This window comes from Danio rerio, chromosome 4 (assembly GCF_052040795.2).
Source record: "Danio rerio strain M-AB ecotype USA chromosome 4, GRCz13ab, whole genome shotgun sequence".
Lineage (NCBI taxonomy): Eukaryota > Metazoa > Chordata > Actinopteri > Cypriniformes > Danionidae > Danio > Danio rerio.
In genome coordinates, this window is record NC_141024.2 from 35766194 (window position 1) to 35779059 (window position 12866).

At 38.2% G+C, this 12866-nt stretch overlaps 1 protein-coding gene across 1 annotated transcript in view; it reads right to left on the bottom strand.

Annotated features, from left to right (window-relative positions):
* LOC110439608 (uncharacterized) overlaps positions 1-12866 on the bottom strand; it is a 72752-nt gene that overhangs the window by 41872 nt on the left and 18014 nt on the right. The gene's annotated exons all lie outside the window — the stretch shown is intronic.

The window sequence follows — 12866 nt, forward strand, 5'->3', positions numbered from 1 at the left end:
CTGAATTGCCTTCTGCCTGCCCACGACCCTTGGTTGTTACACGGACTCTGAACCACGCTGCCTGCCCACGACCTACGCCTGTCATTAGTGGTGGGCAAAGCGAGGCTTCGTGAAACACTGAAACTATCGAAGCAAATGTGTCGAAGCTTCGAAACGTTTCGAAACACCACTCTACGGTGACACCTAGTGGTCATTGTATTAGTATTTCACTGAAACAGCTTCAGCGAAGAACAGTTGAGCAAATTAAGGTATCAAACCCCACTTTGTAGCCAGGAGTCATCAGATGGTTTAGTCGAGCGGTTAGAGTTCATGACAACCATGCGGGAAAAATGGGTTCGAATTCACACTGACACAATTGTTTTGAAATGCTTTAATACCAGTTGGTAATGCTTTGTTATTGTATCGTTTTGTTTCAACATTGCTCTGACATCCGAATAAACACCTTGTAAATAAATTTGTATTGTTTTGTTCATAAAACAGGGTTGTTACTAGATCAGATACAGTTGTGGCCAGAAGTTAACAATAATTATTTATATTATTAATTAAATTTCCCATTGTATTTTATTAACGTCTATCCAAAACCTAAACCCATCACAGTACTGTAAAACTATGAATTATTGTTTTACAATGTTACAAAAATGATGCTAAATTGATGGCATATCCACAGCTGTATCCTATCTAGGCTACACCATAAAACAGTAACATGATTAAAATACATAAAAACATGATTTTGGAGTATTTGTACTAGTCGAGATTCGAACCCAAAACAAATTTGACACACAGCACCATTGTGCACACGCACGGTCCACTAGGCCCTACTAGACAGTGTCAAATCAAGATCATGTCAGTCAAATGCAGATTCTCCGGGTCTTGAAACGCCTCTGAAATGATCGATGCTTTGAATCGCTTTTGTCACGTGACCAAGTGTTTCGAAACACTTTAGTCACGTGACCTGGGTGTTTCGGATCATGCTTCGGTGCAGTGTTTCGAAACACTTGCGCTTCGGGATCTCGACACTGTGTCGAAACGTCAGATTCACGTCAGCCATCCCTACCTGTCATAAGGACTCTGAGCCACGCCGCCTGCCACTGATCTATGCCTGGTAAATCACTCTGTCTGTTAGCCGCCAGCCCCACAACCTTTATTGATTACTGTTGATGTGTGTTCGCACTTTAGTGCGTGTTGGATGTTTGTGTTTGACTGTGTCTAATAAATACTGCAAAATGGATCCCTCCATGTCAGTCTCCCTGTTACATACACACATGCACATTTAAGTGTATTCTTATATGATTAATCCCAGATCATTTTTGGTCATATTGATGAGACACAAATTTGAAAGCTGGCCAGTTTTTTCATTTTGTATACATTCGTAATCACTCAAAACAACATGTTTTTGTAAAACTTGTAAAGCAGATAGGGAATGTTTTTCATTCTGTGCCTGAATGGTAAACCTGTCAAAAAAAACAGCTGAATCTCTGAGTATTTGCCTCCATAGACATGAGACATATCTGCATAAAGCCTGCACCTTTGAATGACAAATGTTCTAAGGGTTAGTAATCTACAGTGCAGAATTCTAATACTTAACAGTCTCAGATCATCAAACAAATGTGAATATTGATTAAAGAGAACACAATTAAACACATTGTGCAGTTTTTAAGGTTTTTTTTCTTAAAAGGAAGACAAAGTACTAAACTACATAGCCTTGTGTGAAAATGTTTTTCCCCATTAAAACCTAACTTAACTTTTTCACACCGGCTTCAAGTTCTCTAGCCACACCCAGACCCGATTACTACCACATGTTTGCAATCAATAAATCACCTAAATAGGATGTGTCTGACAAAGTGAAGTAGACCAAAAGAGCTTCAAAAGCTAGACATCATGCCAAAACCTAAAGACCTTTAAACACAAATGAGAAAGAAAATACTTGTGTCACAAGGAAAAAAGAAGTGAACTCAAATGCAGAAAAACAATGTGTTTGGGGAGTGAGTCCTGGAATAAGCAAAAGTCAAAGTAAACATCTGGTCGGGTGAGCACTGAGAAAGTGCCGTGGGAGAAAACAACCAGACACTCACTCACTAGCATTCCTGCACACGAATACAGGGTGAGTAACAAAATAATATGCACACAAATGATCGATAACATACTGACAAACATGAAGGGAAATGATGTTGTATAAACAGGAAAAAAGGGAAACGAGAGCTCCTGTGACCCAGAACAGGAGAAGAGAGCAAATCTGTGAGGCATGGTGACAGTACCCCTCCCTCAAGAATGCCCCCTAGCATTCCCTTAAGACTCACTGTGGACCTATTTAAACTGATCAATGAGAGAGCGGTCCAGAATATCCAAAGCCGGAATCCAACATCTCCCCTCTGGACCATAACCCTTCCAGTATACCCGATACTGATAATCTTTCTACCTCTCCTCCTCACATCCAGGAGCCAGTGCACTGTGTATGTGAATGCACCCTCAACCAGTCTGGGACGTAGAGTAGCAGAGGTTATGGGCTGCAGGGGGGAGAGAAGAATGGGCTTGATCTTAGACACCTGGAAAAAACGGATGAATGTCTTTAAACTTAGAGCTTAATTTGAACAAACACTAGACTGAGCACCTTGATAACAGAAAAAGGTCCAATGAATTTGGGTCTCAATTTATGTGAGGTAAAGCTGAGAGGAATGCCTTTGGAAGATAACCAGACTTTCTGACCACACATATATAGAGGGGGCAAACGCTGAATTTCTATTGCTAGTCCTTTTCTGGTGATCCTTCATGTCTAGAGGCATCTCTGAATGAACAAATGCATGAGGAAACAATGGCATCTGGTTCTTGGGAAGAGAATACGCTTATTTCACATGGCCACCATTTTAAACGAAAAACCATTTTAACGAAAGCTAGGCTGAGGTGGGAAAACACATGGAAGTATAGGATCAGCACTGTAAACATTGCAACAACTTGCAGTGGACTACAAACCTCCAGCTGTTGCCGTGATTTCAAAATGCAGATGATGTAAACATCACTTTAACATCATTTAGTTCAGTTTAATTTAAACACTTAAAAGCAAATTAAGCATCAAATAAAATTACAATCTCTTTAAGAGTAATACGCTTAAGTGTCCTCCTAGGATTCAGTTCACGGCACCAGGTAAACACTGTGGGGACGATTCCTTGCTTCGGCCTAAGTAACTGGGTGAGCGATATAACACCCTCGTGTTGAATTTAATAGAATTGTTCCGGTACTGAAGTTTTAAAAAATGGGATTTTAAAATGGGATTTTAAAAACATTTCCCGCTAACGTTTAGGTGCCGCTGAGCGTGTTCTTAAACAGCGCTGATTTGCCATAGTGTTCACTGGTGCCCGTTAAAAATGACTGTGATTAAGATATACAGCCAGGTACACAATGATCCTGTGCGACTCCAGGCGATACTTCCAGGTTTCTTCCCAACACAGCCTTGACACTGCTTTTAAAATGGCAGACAAATAAAATCAGTCTACACAGAGGAATGGTAGTCTAAGCAGCACTGATAGGGAGACAAGCCCATAGACAAGATAGGAAGAGAGTTTTATGCATATTTGACCATGGTTAATCTAGACCTACAAGATAAGGGTTCCCTGCATGCAACGCAATGCAGGACCCTCTCCAGCTGCAGACTAGCTTGCTTGGCCTGGCCATTGGTCTGTGGGTGGTGCTCATGAGAGGCTAGCAGTCGCCCCTAGCTGTCGGCAGAATTCTGCCCAAAACCTAGATACAAATTGCAGACCCCTGTCTAGAACCATGTCAACTAGGAGGCCAAGAATACGGAACATGTGGTCCAAGACAATGGCTGCTGTTTCCCTCGATGAAGATTATTTGAGGAGTGAAATAAAGTGAGCTGCTTCAAAAATCTGCCCAATACAGTGAGGACTACTGTGTTGCCACTGAATGGTGGTAACCCAGTGACAAGCCAACAAAAACTGACCAGTGTTCCACACCATTGAGAGCCACCAGAACCATTAGCCCCATTTCCACTATCGCACCAAAAGCGAGGGAGCCCAGGCCAGTCGCGTTTCCACTGTCACCTCCAGGGCCTGATCAGGCTAAAGCTGGGCTTCTTTGGAGCGAAATATAGGCTATAGCCTATTTTATTACTTGCCCTTATGTCCTGAAACACTTAACACTCTCCTTTCCTTTCGTTTTTAAATAAATTGCTCTTAGTCATTATATTTTCTAAACTTGAGGCCCTGGTATACTGAAAACTAACTGTCTTGGAGCTCCACCTTCCTTGATGTGTGGTGTCTTCCCAGTGATTTGTTTCTCATTCAGGGAGTAAGAAGGAGAACATCATCCAAAACAACACTAGCTACATGAATACACTGGAGAGTGGAGTACAGATGTATCCGCACCTGTACAATCACTTGCAAAGAGAGATTTTAAGCCGCTGAGATGCTGTTTGTCAGATGTTTATGAAACTATTCTTCTCTCAGCCGCTAGCAATGTTTACGGTAAACGAGATGAGCGCAACACATTTACAACCCCACCTACTGCAGTGTAGGAAAACAGTATACCATCACTCAGCCTTTTCAAACATTATTCAGACATGAAACATCCTGTGCTTGTTTTGCTGCATTCAGGTCATGTGTGCAACTTTTTGTCCAATTGTAAAGACACTGATCAGATCTGTACGGTTTCTCTCCAGTGTGAATCCTCTTTTGTGTTTTCAGATCTGTTAACTGATTAAACCTCTTGTCACAGTGTGAACACTTGTAGGGTCTCTCCAGTGTGAATCGTCTGGTGCAGTTTAAATTTGAGCTGTAATAAAAGTTTTCTCACATTCAAGCACATATACTCTTTCACACCAGTGTGGATCTTCATGTCTACATTAAGGTTTGCTCATCAGTTGAAACTTTTCCCAACACACTGAGTGTATGTGAATGGTCTTCAGTGTGGGTCTTCATGCGTTTATTAAGGTCTGATGAGTTGCTAGAACTCATCCCACACCAAAGCTGCAATTACACTAGAGTTTGAGCATGAGAAATTCTTTTGTACGATGCTGCGAAAAGGGGCGGGATTAAACAAAATGATTAGACATAAATGGTTTCTCTTCAGTGTGGCTCATCATGTGTCGCTTAAGGGATGATGATTGGCTGTAACTCCTCCCACACTGAGTGCATGTGAATGGTTTCTCTTCAGTGTGGATCCTCATGTGTAGATTTAGGTCTGATGAGCAGTTAAAACTCTTCATACACTGAGTGCATCTGAATGGTTTCTCTCTAGTGTGGTTCCTCATGTGTTGATTAAGGTTTGATGAGCAGTTAAAACTCTTCCCACACTGAGTGCATGTGAACGGTTTCTCCCCAGTGTGGATCCTCATGTGTTGATAAAGGTTTGATGAGCTGCTGAAACTCTTCCCACACTGAGCGCATGTGAATGGTTTCTCTATAGTGTGGATCCTCATGTGTTGATTAAGGTGTGATGAGCAAATAAAACTCCTCCAACACACAGTGCATGTAAATGGTTTCTCTCCAGTGTGGATCCTCATGTGTAGATTAAGGTACGATGATTGGCCGAAACTCTTCCCACACTGAGTGCAAGTGAATGGTTTTTCTCCAGTGTGGATTTTCATGTGTAGATTAAGGTGTGATGATTGGTTGAATCTCTTTCCACACTGAGTGCATGTGAATGGTTTCTCTCCGGTGTGGATCCTCATGTGAGTCTTAAGAATGTCTTTTCTTTTAAAACTCTTTCCACACTGAGTGCAGGTGAAATGATTCTTGTCTCTTCTTTTCAAAATATCATCAGTCTGTAAATGAGATTTTTCCTCAATTTTGACATGATGTTCCTCCTCTTTACTCCCCTCATTCTCTTCAATTAGGTCTGAAATAAATAAATAAAACATTAGTTTCCATTAAGTCTTAAAAACTATCAAAACTGAAAAGTGAAAAGACACTGGAAACCTTGGCTACACACTGTAATTTTAATGCACATTAAATGTAAATAAATCAGATCATATTTTGTTTGGTCCATTAACATGTATACATTTAAGCAGATTCAATTCATCTTTATTTATCTAGTGCTTTTACAATGTAAACTGTCAAAGCAGATTAACATAAAAGTTATAGTAAATGGGCTCTATGCACTAACTCTGCTGACGTGTTTCCGGTAGAATATCAGTCAGGCTCTTCCGCATAGCGAAATCTGATTTCGTTCTACAGTGAAATCTAATAGCGGCGAAACCTAAACAAATCAGAGCATGGCAAAGAAGGAAGATTGAAGGATCTAGTGCCAGTGGATGCTCAGCATCTGAAACATCATTATTGTTGATTAATACACCAGATCAGACTGATAATCACAGTGAAGAGGTGAAGTAACTGAAAGGAGACTGCTTCAATGCTACTTTTAGTGATGTTAAAAGGATCTAAAGGTACAGTTAAAAATGATGTACTAGAATTTAACCCAGATAAAAGTAGTAACAAGTTGTAATTTTATTTAATATAAAATATTACATTTTTAACAATATTATAGTAAATTATATTATACTGTATATACTGTATACATGCATATACACACCCACATCAAACATTCTAGTATCATGTAAGAGGCAAATAACAAACTAAAACAAATATGTTAAGTACAAGTCTTTATACTCAAAACCTAATGCATTTCTATCTGATTTATTCATTTACATCATACAACATCTAGAGTAACGCGTTCAGAGTAAGAGCAACTGTGAGGGAGAAGCCATCCTTCACAAGACTATAGGTTCACACTGAGCATCTCATCCACAGGGTGAAGCAACAAGCTGGACAGTCATCATCTCTTTCTATTACAGCAAGCATCAACTAGATTTACACAATGGCTTGCCTTCTGCTCATCAGTAAAAGCTTAAGCTAAAGATTACAAACATAAATAACAGAACAATTTGAGTGAACATTTGCTCTGCACTAATGTAAATATATAAATCACTTTAGATACTTGCACTAATGTAATTATGCAGAGTTTATTGTGCAGAATTATGTGATGTACCACCTCCGCCTTCAAGCAAAAATCAGGCAGGCAACTTCTGTCAGACCCCCAGTGATGCTCAATAATGCAAAATGCATTTGTTTCAAGTAGCAAAAATGTAACAAATGGGATACCCTCTTAAACCAATTTTCAACAAGTAAAACACCGAACTATCTAAATATAAGTAATTAGACATTTGCACTGCAGCATAAATATAAATACATTTTTTGACACGTGTAAATTTGACAATTTTAAACATAAAAAAAAGTTGTGTGAGTGTGTTTGTTCAAATCTGCAGTCATCTTGACAGGTAAAAGTTAAAAAAAAAAGAAAAAAAAAGGTTGGCTTCCCCTGAAACAATTTGATGTTATTGCAGATGAGCTGGATCATCATGTCATCCCGAGTATAAATAACCTTTCACTCAAACTATGCAGCTTATCTGACTTCACTATCGACCTGAAATGCTGATCTCCCGTCACTCCACCCTTATAGGACAGTGAGAAATAACCCATAGTTAGTAACGTTTATACTAATGGATATTGACGACATAATGTACACATACATGTAAATAGATAGACAGGCAGATGGATAGAAATAATACAGGTAATTAAAACAACATAAAAATCAATATGAACTATGAGGAAAAAAAGATATGGCTAGCATTTAATTGCTTTTCTTATATATAGCATAATAATACTCACCCTCAAACTGATCGATGCAACTCGAAATGTAGAATTTTAACCCCTTTTCTTCTTTGCTGTTTGGTGTGACAGCTCTCTGTCTCGCGATTCCATTATTGTCCTTCATGGTAATGCAAGGAAACTTTTATAAACAACGAGTGTAGTCTATCATCATCACCTGCGCCATCCGCTCACAGTGATCGTGGTGCTGTACCAGAAGTTGACATGAGGGCTAATCACAAACGCGGAAGAGATCTTGCATAGAGTCCATTAAAACTGTGTCAGTCGAGGGGGCGCTGTCGAGCGTGATGGAGTAAACACGTGTTTTCAGCTCTCCTATAAAATCTTTAAAAATTGTTATATTAACAGCTGTTTAATGTCTGAGAATGAACAGTATTTGTTCTTGCAAACGAACAGAAGACCACGTTGATTAAATACAGTCAAGGATGGCAGCGAATCTCCATAAATACAAGTATTCTGGCCCTATCACCGTAAGGCCCGAAGCCTTGGGGCAGAGTAGTTCCAGTGAGCCTGGATCTCCTTCTGGACGGCCTGACGATACAAATACTGTCTTCGAGAAGATAAAGGCGGACATTCTCTGCTCCTTAAGAGTGGACAAATAATCTGTAATAACGAAAAAATTAAAGAACGCATTGAAAGAGGATTTTGATGCACTTAAATCTGAACTACAGGCTATGAGACCCGAAATCTTGATTAATGCCACTGCTGTGCGTTCTGAAATTGACCAAATAAAAGAGAACATAAAGGATTTCGAGGGAGGACTCTCAACTTGGTCAGACGAGATGGTCACTCTCCAGGCAACTGTAACTAAACTCACAAGACACGTCGACGACTTAAAAGAAAAATGTGAAGATATGAAAGGGTGCATAAGAAGGCGGAAATATGCGCGTTACTGTAATCTCCGAGCTCCCGGGATCAAAACTACAGCAGTATTCAAACTGCTAAAAAAAACTGCTTCAAATGGACAGAGATGTCAAAATTGACCACTCACATCATAGCCTTGTTCCAAAAAGGCCAGGGGACAAGCCTCGTACCATAACCGCAAAGTTACATTACGATGGAGATGCCGTGGAGATCTTACAAAAAGCCAGAGAACGCACACTGCTCATTCACAACGTTAATCAAATCACCATCTTTCAGGATTACGCCGCCAATGTTGCAGGGGCAGAGCAGTCTTCACTGATGTCAGGAGAGCTCTTCGGGGGCGACAGGACGTGCAATATGGACAGCTTTTTCCAGCAAGGTTCCGAATTTCACACAATGGAAAAGAAAAGTGGTTTCAGATTGCGTCCGAGGCAATGGATTATGTGAAAAAGAAAATCATATCTGACAATCAATCTAATAGTTGACACTTATTCTACCTGAAGATTACAACACTTAACGATGAGTATCCTGCCTTCAAACTTATTAGGTGATAATCCACTCTCGACTCCTTACGTTGGATTTGACTGATCATTACAATTGATTTCCCTGAGGTATTTGTTTTCTTCCATGGAATGAACGGATTAGCTAACTTTATACAGCAGTTTTTATGCTTGGAAAAACACGTCTCTGTTTATGAAGCTGTTAATTTTGAGTTTCAAAAATTATGGTTCTGTAGGAGTCTGAAACACTGCATACGCCGAATAACACGCATATTCTCGTACGTTCGAATGAACGTGAAACTGAGCGCAACATGGAAGAGCGCAAAACCCCTCCTTGCCTCCTCTCCCGAATGAATATGCTAATGACTCTACTTTGGCAAAACCCAACAAAAAAGCAACAGCAAAAGCAAGCCAAATGAGAAACTTTGAATAGAATGTTAATTGGAGGTGCTGCTTTCGGAGGTAGACCAGAGAAAACTTGTTATCTGCAAGTTTGTTCTCCGGAATTAATAACAAAAGAAAAAAAAATAGAGTGGAACAGTTGAGCTGATGCTGTTAACACAGTTAAGTTTGAACATAGCACTGAGTGGGTTTAAAAAGAGATAGTGTGATTTATAGGTTTAAAATTTTGCAGCGTCTTTAACAGTGTGAGTGGCGTAGCTTGTAAAACGCATGGTAAAATGTTTTGACACATTCGAGCAAGAACTCAGTTCGAATCCAGATTCTGATAAACTCATCCCCCCCCAATGTTCCAATGTCTTTTTATTTCATTCTATTTTTTTCTTTTATTACTTAATTTTATTTACTTAAATATTTATTGTTTCTTTAACTGAGTAAATATCCATAAAGATCTTGAGCGTAGATTTATATTGCTAAATGGCTCTATGGATAGCATTGAACTATCACTCATGAATATATATGCTCCAAAGGAGGATAGACCGGCTTTTATTAAAAAAAGTTTTCAACACAATTATACAGCATAGCTCAAGAATATTAGTAATTAGAGGAGACTTCAATTGTACTATGTCACAACACTTAGATAGACAACCCATATCCAATACCCCATGCTCGTGAATGAGTATAATAAAATCTCAATCTTCAGAACTTACGTATGACGTATGGCGAAGCAATTTTCCAAATCCCAAAGACTTCACATTCTATTAACATAGCCATCAGTCTTACTCCATAATAGATTATTTTTTTACTTCCAGAGATGAGCTGCACAGAATAACTAGTATGAAGATATTACAGATGGCCACGTCGGACCATTTACCAATAGAAATATTATGGGACTTAGGTAATAAGCATACTTCCAAACAATGGAGACCTAACACTTCGCTCCTCAATGATAATGAATTCATTTCATTGATCACAAGTGAACTTAAATTAAATTAAGTATAAATGACACCTCAGACGTATCTCCACTAATCGTATGGGACTGCGCAAAAGCATATACTAGAGGTAGGATGCACGTGAAGTTGCTGAAGTAAAGGATCAAACTTTGATGCATCACTTGCTTTTGTTCATATCTCGGACAGTTCTACCTATTATAATTTATTAAAATATTAATGACAGCAGAACATGGGTTGCTCTATACATATTTTTATTATGGCAAGAATAAAAGCAAAAAAAAAAAGTACACCTTCTAAAAAAAATACATGTTTCTTTAAATTTAGCCCGCTCCACAATTCACACATTACTGTCTGGCTAGTTTCTCTCCTCTTCTTATGCTAAAAGGCAATAATGGTTCAACAATTCTGACCTTTATCACCAATAAAGCCTAGAAAAACAGGGCATCAGTATATTGTAAGCCCATAGGTTCAAATAATCCTTTCCAGTTATCTGTGTGTTTTGTTTTCTTGGAGTTTCAGTGCACTTTACTGATGCGTATCTAAAAACAGTTCGCGGAGAGAGAAAAGAGAGAATGCTTTTTGGCATTATAACATTATACAGGTAATGACGATATGCAAGAGTCTAAATGTTGTTGTTCTGAGTTTGTATGTTAAGCGGTCTACAAACTTTTTGCGAGTGTTTAAGCTGGCCTCTGCTGATGAAACTGCAAACTATCTACAGTAAACTTTCTTTTAATTGAATCTCTGACTCCTGCTCTTTATCTGATAGACTTGGTTTCATGGCTTTGCTGTTAAAAAATTGTGGTTATAATGAAAGTCAATGGGTCAAAAACAGCCAAGAACATAATGAAAGGGTATAGGGCTGCACAATTATCATATTAGTATCATGATAACGATATTTGTGGTTCACAGTCAATAATTGAATATAGTCATGATTTTACAGTATAAACACCCAGCCATTATTTTAATGAGTGGAGTTTACAGATTGTAGCACAACACAAGCATGAGGTGACTGCGTCTAGATTGCAAGTGTTTTTTTCGAGGAATGTAATGGTGATCAGGTAGCCTTTGCTTCTGTTCAATTCACCTTTATTTGTATAGCGCTTTTACAATGTAAATTGTTCAGTCCAAACTTCCCAAGGTAACACAACAAACCTCATTAACCACCTTAAAAGCCATCACAAAGTGGCTGTCATCAGTGTGTCAAGTGTAGGAGAATTTTCCTTTGCAGTATTTATGCATTACTAATATCACTAAACAAGACAACATTTGTTTTATAAGTTACCAAATATTCACAGAGATTCAGCAGTTTCTTTTTCAGACGCATTTGCCAGTCTATAGACAAAAGACACTATTCTATAGTTTCAATGTAAAAAAATTAAAATAAAAAAGAAGTCATTGTGGCCCTGTTCACACAGGTATTCAGGTTTGTTTTCATCAATCTGATGCAACTTTTATTATTTACAAGAAAAGAAAATGCAACTAAAATTTTCAGATCAATTAACTAACTTAATTAAAAGACTAGCCTTTTAATACATGTAATAATGGAAATAATAACTAATTTCCTTTATTTCCGATTAGACGATGTACTTTATTCAATTTTAATAGATATATATGCTTTTTTTTAAAGTAACATTTGTTTAACAAATATTTTAAATGGCATTCAATTGCAACATTTAATTTTTTTTTCCTAATGCTGATATTGGTTGGGTAATAAAGCATGATTTAGTTTAGCTTGCATGTGTGGACATAGTTTGACGTCTTTACATAAAACTTTAAACATTTATTTAAAATAAAACTGAAAGAAAAAAGGAGACTGACATTTAATTTAAACCACTTGTTTGGTTCTTAAGCCATGATCTGTCTGCATTAATTGAAACGGTATCGTTGCCTGACCTTCATTGATAAAATTGAATTATGAATTATGACATCCTGTCGCCGGGCCTGCTATAGCGATACTTTATGGTTTGAGAAGAAACAAAAGTGGAAACTGTGGATGAAAACCTGTTTGGGAAGACGGGAATAACATGAATTATCTATTCTTCAACGAGAAAAGATCGCAGACACGACACCATGACGGCATTTATTATACAACGCAGGTCGTGTTTATGATCATTAATTTTAACAACTAATATTAATAACATATCAATAACTCCTCTCACTTTAAACTTTACCTTTTAGAGCTTGTTCTTGTTGGCGCAATATGGGTTTATTACATGTAGGCTATGAATCAGATTATGAAGAATGATTAAAAACATGCTTTTTCTTTGTTGCATCCTATCGGTCAGGTGTTTTATTTATTTATTTATCTATTTTTAAATAAAAAAACAAGCCCTGCAAATTGTTTCATCCAAATTATTGGTTCGCCTTTCTCGTACGCCACAAATCCAAAATGTTCCCAAATAGGCAATGTAACAGGTTTTCCAACGAGTTTCATGGCTGAATTTGAACTCGCTGAATCGCCTCTAACGTTA